Below are 14,601 nucleotides of genomic sequence, written 5' to 3' on the forward strand. Positions count from 1 at the left end.
CTATTGGTTTCCTGTGCATTTCCCTTCATTTCATTAGTTTAGCCTTCATATGTTCCTCTAATTTGAGCATCCTGATCACCAGTGTTTTGAACTGTGCATCTGAAAGTTTGGCTATTTATTTGTCACTTAGATTTGTTTGCTCTGGGGCTCTGAGTTCTTCTTGAGCCATGTTTTTATCTGTTTGTGCCTGTTACTTATGAGGAGCGGAGCCTTAGATGTTCACCAGGGCAGGGCCACCCAGGTCACTGGTTTGTGATGCTATATGTGGGGGCGGGGTCAGAGAGGGACAATAGTGGTCCCCTCTGCTGCTTCCCGCTGCTGGGGCCTGCACAGTCTGTCTCACTGTTCACTCCTTCACTGGTTTATCTGTGTGCAAATGTGTGACTGCGGTCCGCCCTTAGTGGGTCCACCCACTACTCCACACCTGGAATCCACCCATGGCTGCTGGCGCACCTGGGTCACACACCCGAATCAGTCCAGTGGATCTTTCCTGCCCCACCCCACTCTGCTGCTGGCTCTGCCCCTCTTACTGGTTTGGCTGAAGGGTTCGTTGTTGTCAGACTTCCATATAGTCCAATTTTCTGTGGTTTGGCTGCATTTTCGTTGCTAAAACTTTGTTGTTTTTAAACTTGATTGTGGGAGAAGGCACAGTGTGTCCACCTACGCCTCCTTCTTGGTGGAAGTCTCAAGACAACGACCAATTTAAAAACAAAAATCAACTGGAATGGCCAGAAAATCAAACTGTATGGATGACTGACAACCAAGAAGTTAAAAAAGAAACATTCACCCAAACTGGTAGGAGGGGAAGAGACAGGTGACCTAGGCAGAAAGGATACATGGCAAGTCAGCAGCTAGCAGACAGGGTGGGCAAGGCAGCTGCTGGTAGACCAGGTGGTCCCACATTTGCATGCCTATAAATCAGGAGAAACAGTTGGGGAGTGAGAAAGGCTCTGCAACCCAGAGATCCAGTGCAAGGAAATAAAGCCCTCAAAACCTCTGGCTGTAACAACCTCTGGCTGTGGGGGTTGCAGTGGCAGGAGAAACTCCCAGTCTCACATGAGATTCTTCTGGAGAGACCCACAGGGTCCTAGAAGTACACAAACCCAACCACCCAGAAATCAGCACCAGAAAAACTCAATTTGAATATGGGTAGCTGGGGAAGTGACTGAAAACAGGGCAAAAGCCAAGCAAGAGACATTCATCCCTCTTTGACCCCTCCTCCACATACAGTGCCACAACCCAGGCAAGCAGGGTGCCCCACCTGGGAAAACCTAGGCCTCCACCCGCTACAATGTAAAAGGTGCACCAAAACAAAGAAATATGGCCCAAATGAAAGAACAGATCAAAACTCTAAAAAAAATTAAGTGATGAGGAGATAGCCAACCTAGCAGATGCACAGTTCAAAACATTGGTAATCAGGATGCTCACAAGAAATGATTGAATACAGCTACAAAATACAAAAAGGAGTGAAGGCTATACAAAGTGAAATAAAAGAAAATATACAGGGAACCAATAGTAAAGGGAAGGAAACCAGGACTCAATCAAAGATTTGGAACAGAAGGAAGAAATAAACGTACAACCAGAACAAAATATAAAAACAAGAATTCAAAAAAATGAGGAGAGGCTTAGGAACCAATGGGACAACTTTAAACATTCCAACATCCAAGTCACAGGGATGCCAGAAGGAGAAGAGGAAGAGTGAGAAATTGAAAACTTATTTGAAAAACATAATGAAGAGAAATTTCCCCACTCTGGCAAAGGAAGTAGACATGCAAGACCAGGAAGCTCAGATTCACAAAGAAGTTGAACCAAGGAGAAACACAATAAGACACATCATAATTAAATGACCCAAGATTAAAGATAAGGAAAGAATCTTAAAAGTAACAAGAGGAAAGAACACAGTTAGCTACAAAGGAGTTCCCATAAGACTATCAGCTGATTCCTCAAAGGAGAACTTACAGGCAAGAAGAGGCTGGAAAGAAGCATTTAAAGTCATTAAAGGCAAGGTCCTACACCCAAGATGACTCTGTCCAGCAAAGCTATCATTTAGAATATAAAGGCAGATAAGGTGCTTCCCAGGTAATGAAGAGTTAAAGGAGTTTGTCATCACCAAGCCCTTATTATAGAGAATATTAAAGGGACTTGTTTAAGAAAAAGATCAAAATCTATAGTACTAAAATGATAACAAACATAACTATCAACAACTGAACCTAAAAAGCAAAAACAAACTAAGCAAACAACTAGAACAGGAACAGAATCACAGAAATGGAGGGTTATCTGTGGGGAGGAAGGGGAATGAAGGAAAAGATACAGGGAATAAGAAGCATAATTGGTAGGTAGAAAATAGGGGGAGGGTAAGAATAGTATAGGAAACAGAAAAACCAAAGAACTTATATGTGCAACCTATGGACATGAGCTAAGGGGGAAATGCTGGAGGGAGGGGGATGCTAGGTGGAGGGAGATAAAAAGGAAAAAATGGGACAACTGCAATAGCATATCAATGAAATATACTTTAAAAATAAAGTAAAAAATAAATTCAAACATTTAAAAAACATGTAGGAATCATGTAAGGAGATCAGGATGGGACTCCGTCCTTATGTCTATTGCAAGGTAACAAAAGACTCCAAACTTAAAATTGCTAAATCATCTAAATAAAGAACATGAAAACAACCTTCAATCATGATGAACATGATTTTTTTTTACAAAGTACTAAACACACAGAATTCTGGGTGAAGTTCTCTTGAGAAGGGACACTGAGATACTGTTGAAGAGTCTGCTGTCCTGAGTTTTTATAACTCAGTACTCAGCCTCCGAAATAACCAGAGAAATCTGCATTGTTCTCATGCTGAGTTTCAGAAAGAAAAAAAGGCTCATACTGGAATTCTCACTGAAAAAGGAACGAGACTCAGTTGAACTCCTCTGTTGTTCTCTGAGCTTACCTACACATGCTACATTGATTAGACACATGGAAGAGTGTTTCTCTTTTTTTTTCTTTCTGCCTAAAAATTGTTATATTTTCTCTTTTTTATTTTTTATGTTGTTCAATTACAGTTGTCTCCCCTCTCCCGCCACCACTTTCCCCTGTACCACCCACCTCTACCTGTGACCTCAATCCTTACCTGCTTTGGCTTTGTCCATGGGTCCTTTATACATGTTCCTTGACAACCCTTCCCCTTCTTTCTACTGTCATCTCTCTTCCCACTCCCCTCAGGTTACTGTCAGGTTGTTCTTTATTTCAATGTCTCTGGTCATATTTTCCTTGTTTGTTTGTTTTGTTTATTAGGTTACAATTATAGGTTAGGTCATATGGTATTTGTCTTTCACCTCCTGGGTTACTTCACTTAGCATAATGCTCTCCAGATCCATCCATGTAAGAGTGCCTTCCTTTTTTTCTGCTGCATAGTATTTCATTGTGTAAATGTAGCATTGGTTTTTTTGATCCATTCATTTGCTGATGGTAACTTAGATTGCTTCCAGCACTTGGCTATTTTAAATTGTACTGTTTGAACACTGGGTGCATAGGTTCTTTTGAACTGGTGTTTCAGGATTCTTAGGGTATAATCCCAGAAGTGGAATTGCAGGGTCTAAAGGCAGTTCCATTTATAGTTTTCTGAGGAAACTCCATACTGTTTTCCACAGTGGCTGCACCAGTCTGCATTCCCACAAACAGTGCCCTAGTGTTCCCCTTCCCCCACAACCTCGCCAGCACTTATTGTTTATTGATTTGTTTCTGATAGCCATTCTGACACATTTTTTTTCTGAGATACAGTTGGCACATGTGGACTTATTTATTCCTCTTGTTGCCATCACTACAAGATTTTTATACTTTCTAAAGAAAAAAACACATTTATTAAAGAAAAGACCATTGTCTATAAGTCATAATTTACCATATTTTTTTCATGGATAATGTACACTATTTTGCCCAAATTTTTGAGGGGAAAAAATAAGGATGTGTGTTATACATGTGTAGTACTAATTTGTTACAAGAACATAAAATTTCTTGTACCTTGTACCTGTTCTCGTGCTTTGTAATTATTTCTAACATTAAATTTCTTGTACCATAATACGTTCAAGAATAAATACTAAAATTTCTTTATAATACCAAGAACAAGCAACTAAATATAAATAAAAAATTGAATTAAAAATTAAAACAAATTTTTTTTCTGAAAGTTTGGGCCAAAACTGTGGGTGTGCATTATATATAGCAAAATACAGTAAATATTTTGAAAGGCAAAAATCATCACATTTTTAAAAGCCTGTAACACTTTCAAAGGGCAGCGTCTTTATAATTAATAAAGGACATGATCATTTTATTTTCTATAATGACACGCTCAATACTCTTAAAACACCTAGTACTGTGTTTTTAAACAGATGTGATTATTTTATCATTAAAAACTATATCATATTATGTTAATAAATAACATTATTAAGTATAAAGGGCAAAAGGGTCATTTATCAGAAATGAGTCAATATATTTTTGTCAAAACACTGTTTATATTAAAGATAATGCAGTTGTATGTAAAGTCAAAGTGGTTATGAAACAAAATCATGAATGTGAATTATAAGCTACTTTATTTAGAAAGCATGAGAGGCTTCATACCATATACATATGAATTAATAAAGTATAATCAAGCTAACATCTGGATAACCATCCGAGTCAAGAAATAGTTCATTGCCAGCATTCACAAACCCCTCTCTGTCTACTCCTGGCCATATACTTCTCCCTTGATCTCAGAAGTGTCAACTCCCTGAATTTATGGCCATTTCCATTATTTATTTACTTCACTTTTCAACTACAATACACCTAGAGATTGGAATTTAGAGTTTGTCTTCTAAAATCCCCAATAATGCACATCCTACACAAAGTGCCAACTGATTTAAAACTTTCATCCTTTATCAAGTTTTAAGTGTCAACTCATTGCAGTAAGTAAAGAGTCATTTTTTTTTTACTTTATTTTCATTGTGGTAAAAATACACATGCATACAATGTGCCATCATGACCACAATAAGCTTATGTACACATGCCCACATATACAACTTGTTGGCACTAGGTACAATTATAATTTTGTGTACCCATAAGCAGCATTTTTTCCAAGGTGATTTTGTGTTTTAAACATTTCAGGACACTGGCTTTTCAGGTATTTTACTCAACTTGTAAACAATATTTAAACCACAATCATTGCAACTAGTTTGCAACACATCTCCTTAAAATGTCATTTTTTAGTTTCTTTTTTTACTTTATTTTTATTGTCGACACTAATGACAGGTGTCCTCAATTTCCCCTTCTTGGCCTACCTCTACTCAGCCCCCGCCTCTTTCCTCTGGCCATCACCACACTGCAACTATGTCTATGGGTTTTGCATATATGCTCTTTAGATAATTCATTCACCTTCATTTACCCAGTACCCCTACCCCTCCCCTCTGACAGCTGTCAGCCTGTTCCAAGGATTCATGCTTTTGCTTCTATTTTGTTCATCAGTTTATTTTGTTCATGAGGTTATATATACAAGGGAGATCATATAGGATTTGTTTATTTCTGACTGGCTTATTCACTTAGCATAATAATTTCAGGCTCATCCATGCTATCACAAAAGGTAAGATTTCCTTCCTTTTTATGCCTGCACAGTATTTCACTGTATTGATGAACTACTACTGTTCTTATCCACTCACCCACTGATGGGCACTTGGACTCTTCCTAGATATTGTCTATTTTGTATAACATTGTCATGAATATAGGGGTGCATATAACTTTTGAATTGAGGTATTGGAATTTGTATATTCTCAGAAGTGGGATCTCTGGGTGAAAAGATAGTTTCATTTTCACATTGTTTTGAGTAAAGTACATACTGTTTTCCACAATGACTGCCCATCTGCATTCTCAACAACAGTGCGATTGAGTTTCCTTTTCTACACTTCCTTGCCAGTACTTGATTTTTGTTGATTTAGTGATGGTAGGCATTCTGGCAGGTGTGAGGTGATATCTCATTGTGATTTCAGTCTGGTAATTAGTGAGACTGAGCTCTTTTACATGTTTGTTGACCATCTCTGTGTCCTCCTTGGAGAAGTGTCAATTGAAGTCCTTTGCCCATTTTTTATTGGGTTGTTTGTTTTCCTGGTGTTGAGTTATGTAAGTTCTTTATGTATTTTGAAAATTAACCCCTTATTGGATATGTTATTGGTGATCTTCCAAACACTGGATTTCCTTTTCATTTTGTTGATGGTTTCTTTTGCTGTGCAGAAGTTGATGTACTCCCATTTGTTTATTTTTTTCCTTTATTTTCTTTGCTCCAGGAGACATATTGGGAAAAATATAGCTGTGGGAGAGATCTGTGATCCTACTGCCTCTGTTATCTTCTAGGCTTTTTGTGGTTTTGCAACTTTAAGTCTTATACATTTTCCATTTATTCTTGTATGATAAAAGTTGGTAGTCTTCTCTCATTTTTTTTGGTATGTAGCTGTCCAAATTTTTCATTAAGCTAAAAGATCATCTTTACTTCATTGTATGCTCTTGCCTCCATTGTTAAATATTAATTTTTCACATAGGAGTGGGTTAATATCTGGGCTCTCTCTTCTGTTCCACTAATTTATTTGTCCATGCTTATGCCCATGCAAACCTGTTTGGATTAAAATGGCTTTGTACTATCATTTGAGAGGGAAGGGAATTTAAGGGGAAAAAATGGGAGGGATTTAGAGGAACAAGTATAAAGGACACAGGGACAATAACTAAGGGGGGTGGAAATGGGAGAGAGGTGGGGAGCACATGGTGGGGTAGGCTGGGATGGGAGAAATAGACAGAAAACTGTACTTGAAAAATAACTAAATAAAATTTATAAAAAATAAAAATAAAATGGCTTTGTACTATCATTTGATATCAGGCATCATGATCCCTCCAACTTTGTTCTTTTTTTCTCAATTGCTAAGACTATTTATTTATATTTTTGGTTCCATATAAATTAGTAAAATTTATATGTTCTAGAACTGCAAAACATGCCATTGGTGTTGTGATAAGAATTGTATTAAATTCTTAGATTAATTCACATTAATCTATAATGTGATTATAGATTGCTTTGGGTAGCCTGGATGTTTTCATGATGTCAATTCTTCCAATACATGAACATGGTACATACTTCCACTTATTTGTATTTTCCTTGATTTCTTTCTTCAATGTTTTTTAGTTTCCAGAGTACAGGTCTATTACATCCTCAGGTAAATTTGTTTCTAGGTGCCTTAGCTCTTTTTTGTTGCAATAGTAAATAGGCTTTCATTTTTTTTAGTTTATCTTTCTGACAGATTATTATTGGTATATAGAAATGCCACCAACTTCTGAATATTAATTTTGCATTTTGAAACTTTGCTGAAATCATTTATTGGATCTAGTAGCTTTTGGGTGGAATTTTCAAGGCTTTCTATGTAGAATATCATGTAATCTGTGAATAATCACAGTTTTATTTCCTCTTTTCTAATTTGGATGTCTGTTATTATTTTTTCTCTTGTTGCTATGGCTAGGACTCCAGTGCTCTGTTGAATAAGACTGGCAAAAGAGAGCATTCCTGTCCTATAGCTGATTTTTTAAAAAGCACATTTAGTCTTTGCCTGTTGAGTAAGATGATAGTGGCTGAGGTCACAGGGACCTGAATGTTCACTAGATTACTTGAGGTTAAAGGTAGAATGTCTTTTAAAATCTCTGTGATCTTGGTTTTTGAAGGTGAAGTAAAAATGGATGTGGAATGAGAACACGGCTGGTGATTACATCACGGCAGAAATGTGCCCTTTCAATCTGGTACATGTTCTCAGATTCTGAGAAAGGCTGCTTTGAGGCAACCTGGAGCCCCAGAAGGATATGGACAGTCAGGTCACCTCCTGCTACAAACACCACGTCAGAAGAGAGGGCGCCAAACTGGAAATGTCTATTTGGAGGATTGTAGCAGAGAAGGAAAAAAACTGGAAGACTGGAAAACATGGTAAGGATTGGCACTGTGGGCAAGGTGGCATGATCAGCTAACTACAGATACATGATGTCAAAATAAAGATGCATCAAAGAATTTTAAATATAAAAGAATTTCAACAATATATAAATATTATTGAAAAACATGAAATAGGGTCATGAGACAGAACTCTGATTCAAAATGCTTTGGAGATTTTAATAACAGGAGAAGGAACCATGGGCATCTGTGTTTGCTAATTGGCTATACACAAAAGAAAAGCAAAACTTCTCATAAAATATTGCAAAGAGGTCCTTTTACATCTCTGGTAAAGATTCCCCAACCAAAGTTACGCACCTACTCTTCCTCAGAGACTGGGACATGCAAACACCGGGAAGGTTAAAATTCAAAGCAATGGGCCCAGGCTTTCGAGATACATTCTCTGGTTTGTAGCACAGGCAAGAAGCTTTTGATGATACTCAGATATATTTCAAAAGCCAGAAAGAGAGTCTGCATTTAACAAATTGCAATTACATTTTTAAAGGAATGGCCTAAACAAACAGATGTCAGTTGCTGGTAGTCAAAAAGAATCTGTCTAAAGGTTAGTGGCTGAACTAAATTGAAAGCCTCTAGGTCATATGAAAGCTGCTTTCTTCATGGTGGAGGGAACCACAACTAAATCTCTTTCAGCCAAGACCCACTTTTTATCTCCATCATTCCCTTATATTGTTTAAGAAGTGTCCATTCCTATCAATGCAGACACGGGTGCAAAACAGCTAAGAGAGTCTCTGAACAGAGCCAGAATCTGCTCTCCCAGGAGGCTGTACTTGGGCAATTGTCCATAGATACATTTTACCTCTCTATATTTGCCATTTGTTTATTTTTTATCAAAGATCATAACTAATTAACAAGAGTATTCTTGATCCTATAGCATAGCTGCTGTAATTGATTTGTCCTGATTAGTTACTGAAATGTAGAGAAACTGACATTCACCACATAGGTAGCTCTGATGCACCTAATTTTATAAAACATAAGATGGGAGATTTTACAGATTCTGAAATTAGGAAGCTTCACCTTCACACTTCACTGCAATCTCTCTAGTTTGAGTGATGCTTTCTTCTCTAGATACCAAAATATAATATATAAATATTATATATTATATATTTAATATATAATATGTTATATTATATATTAAACTTCAGCCAAACTTAGCTTCATAAAGGGCAAGACTATTTCTAATTCTGTGGGCATCAGTCTGAACTAGGACATGTGAGCCAAAGGCTTGTTTGTATTGCCAATGCTTCCAATTATTTTCTAAGGAAAGGGTCAGAGTCATGCTGAACTTATGCAAATAATCTAATGTCATTAAAATAAAAATAGTCAAGAAGAAATTAAAGTTTACAGGGAGAAATCAAACAGAGAAAAAGGTCAGTGTGACTAGCCACATCCTTGGAGAAGGATCAGAACTTGGATTTCTGCAGGCTCATCATAGGCTCCCACTGGTTATCACATGACAACTGCCCAAACTCTGAGGGACTTGGTGTCTGTGCACTGTACATATGGTGCATCTGAGACGTATCAAATGTGGGATCTGGTATAATATGTGACCTGAAGTCGACAGAATGACAAAGTCATCTCTCATTTTTTGAGCATTTATTGACTCACTGCAAGTCTTCTAATGATTGTCCACATTAACAACAATCTATTTAAAAAGTGCAAAAAATTACTAAGAATTTCATAAAATAAAGAAAGGGAATTGAGTCACTCATATTTTACATCATCATCAAGTGAAATTTTTCTCTCATGAAAGTTTTTTTATCCTTTCCTAGAAATTATTTTGACTTCAAGAACTATCAGGTCTCACTGTCCATGTAAATGTTAGTGTATGTTGGGGAAGGCAGGCTCCTATCCTCTGCCCATCTTTGGGGCCAAGAGCACCTTACAGTAATTGGTATGACATTGAACTTTTATTCAATAATTAATTAGATAATAAAGGCCCAACTTACTCTTCATGACCTTGTATTTGAAAAAGTTTTACCTTAAAAAGTTTTCAGTTTAAATAGGACTTTATATCCTGGTCTGCAAATTGAATATCATGGTGAAATAAATCTCTAGAGAGGAGTGGTTATGGTTCTAACAAAGACAAGGACTGTAGGAACAGAAGGAAGCTACTCCACATGGTAAAGGCCACACATGAAAACCCACAGCTAATGCAATACTGCATAAAGAAGCACCTAAGTGTTAGTAACACTGTGAACAAGATGAAGATCCTATTTTACCCACTGATTCAACATAGTACTGGAAGTTCTGGCCAGAAATTGGGCAAGAAGATAAATTAAGTGGTATCCAAATTGGAAAAAAAAAAGAAAAGAAAAATTATCTCTTTAACATCTAATATTTTTACAGATTCTATTTATTTATTTTTAGAGATTAGGTAAGGGAGGAACTAAGAGAAGGAGAAAAACATTAGTGTGAGAGCGAGACATGAGTTGGATTGCTCCTTAAGGTGCTCTGACCAGGACTGAACCCACAACCCAGGCATGTGCACTGACTGGGAATACTAGAGGCCAGCTTTTGTTCCCCAGAACAACAACCAACTGAGCTACACTGGTCAGTGTGAGAAATAATTTTATATGTAGAAATTTCTAAAGGTTCCACCCTCCACACAAAAACTGTTAAAATTAATAAGTTCATTTAAGTTACAAAAGACAAAATCAACAATCAACATCATTTCCATTTCTTTGCAAAAACAATGAAGAAACCCAAAATAGAATTAATAAAGCAGTTTCATTTAAATAGGATCAGAAAGAATAAAATACTCGAGGAAAAATTCACCAAGGACATGGAAGATGTCTGCCCTGAAAATTACCAAATGATTCTGAAACCAGATAAAAGAAATGAATGGGAATATATCTATGTTCATGGACTGAAAGACTTCCAATAATCTATATATTATACACAAACTCTATCAAAAATCCACCGACCTAGCAAGCTCCAATAGCAGCCTGCCTCTACCCCTTTCAAAAAGGCATCCCAACACTCACCACTGGGCTGCCTCTCAGCTTTCACTTGAGGTGCCTTTTGTAGGCACTGACTGCCAACTGCAGCCTCAGGATAAAGAGACTTGGGGTACTGGGGAAGCTATATATTGCATTTTTTAAGGTGTTTCTGGGTAAAGCTGAATTTTCCTGACCTGAGAGGAGCAGGGACAGCCTTGCCCTTACCTGAGCCAGATGCTGAAAACCTCAGCCCTCACTCTGAAAACTGCCATCCCTGGACTCTGTCTAGAGCCTGTGTACTCCCCCACATCAGCCTGTGCCACCTTTCCTCCCCTTCCCCCTTCTGATCTGCCCCTGTGCCTGTAAAGTCTCCCCTTCTTGGATCACCTCCCACTTTGTTTCCTCTCCAGCCATTAGGCAGGCTGCAGGGTCCCCATGCCCTCCTATCCCAACACCCCTAGCTTTCTGGACTTTCAGTCCCTCAGTGGCAGCTAGTGTTTTTCTCATTCTTTTATAAAGGTACAATACCTTTTAAAAGGTCATTACAATCTTGTAAATGCATATTCTTTCTCTGGCCTTTTGAAATATACATTAAGTCTCCTGGAAAGTTTCTTGCCTGGGTTTCAAACCTGAATATATCTGACTCAAAGGCCTGAGCCCATTACTTTGAATTTTAATCTTCCCAATATACCCCTTTTACCACTCTCTGAGGAAGAGTGGAATCATAACTTGGTTGGAGACCTTTACAGCCAAGATGTAAAAGAACATCCTGTCAGGATTCTATGAAAAACTTTGCTTTACTTTTAGGTAAAGCCAGTTAGCACTCACAGATGCCCATGATTCCTTCTTCTATTCTTAAAAATCTCTAAAACCCTTTAAATCAGGGGTGTCGACCTCTGTCTCTCAGCCCTGTTGCATGGTCTTTCAAGAAGTCTTTTTTTCTATTTTGAAATTTATTTGATGCATGTTTCACTCTGACATCACCTACTTTTCATGAGCTGATCCTGTCATCTTGCTCACAGTGTCATCCTTACTATATTTTCAAGTCTTCCAGTTTCTTTCCTTATCTGGCTACAATCCTCAGAATAAACATTTCCAGTTTTCTCACTATCTTTCGACTTGGTGTTCATGGGAGGTTACCTGACTTCCCCAATCCTCCTGAGACCCCAGGTTGCCTCCAAGAAGCCTTTGACTCAAAATCTGAGAAGACATGCCAACAGGAATGAAGGCACTTCGGCAATGATCTAACCATTTACATTGTCCTCATTCCACATCCATTTTTACTGCACTTTCAAAAAGCAACATCACAGAGATTTTAAAAGACATTCTGACATAAAACTCAAATACTCTAGTGGACATGCAGGTCTCTGTTACATCAGCCACCCACATACCTGCACTGAACAATGCACTTTCAAGCTCCCTCTGACCTTCAGCTCAGAGCAGACATCCATGTCCTCATTCTTTTTTTTTTTTCAGTTTTACAAATTTCACATGACTGTCCTTAGATAGTTTGCAACCAGAATCTGGAAAGTGGGAAATAAATTTCTCCTCTCCTTCTAGTCCTTTTCTGCTTTTAGGGGCTTCTTGTAGAGTTGGCTACATTACTTGCAGATCTGGTTGGAGGTGGATTATGTATAAATGGAGGTGAACATAGAGGGGGCCAGGGAGGGATGGGGTCTGCTCAGAGTTTAGATGAAAAATTGCAAGGCCTGAGAGGTGTGGGTATGTTAGATATTCATGGGTTCAAGGGGACCTAAAGTGCCATGTGGGAGGGTTTTTTGGGGGGCTCAGAATGAAGCAGAATAATATGAGTGAGGGTCCATCCTACCTGTTGAGGAAGAAGCCACTGGAGCTGGTGCAGTGAAGTGGGGGTGCCATTCTCCCAGACTTGGGTGGGCATCAGGGGTAAGACACAGGGTAGATAATAATAATGCCTTGAAGACTCAGATTAGTTCCTTCATATCAGTACAAGTGGGAGCATCAAAAGTACAGGCTGGCAGGGGACATTAGACATAGTATATGGGGCAAGAGAAAAAAGAAAGAAGGAGACAGAATTTTGGTTGGTATGTTCCAAAGTTAGAGAATGGGAAAATGCAGAACACCTCTCAATGGGTACAGGGTCTTAATAAGGTGATGAAAATATTTTAGTACTAGGGAGACACAGTGGCTGGACAGCATGATACTAAACAAAATCCCACCAAATGATTCACTTTATTTTTTTTTGTATTTTATTTATTTATTTTTAGAGATGGGGAAGGAAGAGAGAAAGAAAGGGAGAGAAACATCAATGTGGTTGCCTCCTGTGCACCCCCTATTGGGGGCCTGGCCTGGGATCCAGGTAAGTACCGAACTGGGAATGGAACTGGCGACCTTTTGGTTCACAGACTCATGCTCAATCCACTGAACTACACTAACTTGGTATTTTTTCTTTAATGATTAAATTTTGTTATCTAAATTTCACCTCATAAAATAATTATGCTGAGTTAAAGAAGCCAAATAAAGAGTGAACGTACTACAAATAGCATCTATATAAGATTTCAGAAAAGGCAAACTACTCTGCTGTGAAAGAAAGATGAGGGATTGCCTGAGGACTGTGGGTGTTGGGTGGGATACAGAGGGATGGAGTACAAAGGAAAAGACACCAGAGAGGGAAAAACATGTGGGTTTTTACTTAAAAAAGGCATGTTCCCACAGGAGTGTGACAATGACAACAGCTGGCCTGTTCTTAGTACTCACTGGATACTGTGCACCTCAGGCATATTAGCTCATTTCATCGCCCACATGAGTGAGCTACATTCCAATTACCTATCATCTGACCATTACACATGCTTTGTCCTTTGCCTGCATGTTGTATTCCTGGACCTTCATGAGCTCCAGGTTAACCCAAGCTCATTCTCTATTAGATCACTGGCCATCTGAATAAAGTGCCCATAAAGATTCAATCCCTGTCATTGTTTATTGGGTTTGGTAGTGACAGGCAGCCCAAATGCTGGTGTCTTTTCCAGTTTCAATAACACTCCACATTCAACCCTTTCAACTATTACTATATTTGTAATGGTTTTACTCTTTTACCAAAGAACAAAACCAAGTGCTCTCCATCTTCCTGACACTCTTCTAGTCACTAGAAATGCAGTTGTGAAAGTGAGCAGACAAAGTCCCAGTCCTCACAGACCTGACAAGCTGGTGGGGTAGCAGCACAATAATACAAACAGCAACAAAAAAGTATGTGTTATGGTATGTTAGTTAAAATAAGAGATGCTTGGGGTGAATTTTTTCTTTCAATTTAGAAATGTTGAATTAGCAAGGAGAACATAAACCGACTGAAGAAGAGGAGCAGGAGATGAGAGAAGATGAAGTGAAAAGGAAAGAAGCCACCAGCCAGAACTTGGGCTTCACTCTGAGTGAACATGGGAGCCCCTGGAGGGCTCAGAGCTGGAAAGAGATGTGAACCACCTGTGTTTGGGGAAGGAAACCAAAGTCCTGCCACCTTGAAGGTTTGGTTTGAGGTTATTGATTATAAGCTGTTTATTAAAAAAATAAACTCAGAAAGAAATTTTGGCCCTCCCCACATTCCTGCCAAGATATTTAAACAGGAAAACTTGCTTTAGAAGAAAAAGTAGAATTTTCACTTTAGACTAATTTAATTAAGAATGGTAAATAGAAGGGTCTCAGGCAGGCAG

This window comes from Artibeus jamaicensis, unplaced genomic scaffold (genome assembly GCF_021234435.1).
Source record: "Artibeus jamaicensis isolate MK-2021 breed Jamaican fruit bat unplaced genomic scaffold, CSHL_Jam_final contig_28, whole genome shotgun sequence".
Lineage (NCBI taxonomy): Eukaryota > Metazoa > Chordata > Mammalia > Chiroptera > Phyllostomidae > Artibeus > Artibeus jamaicensis.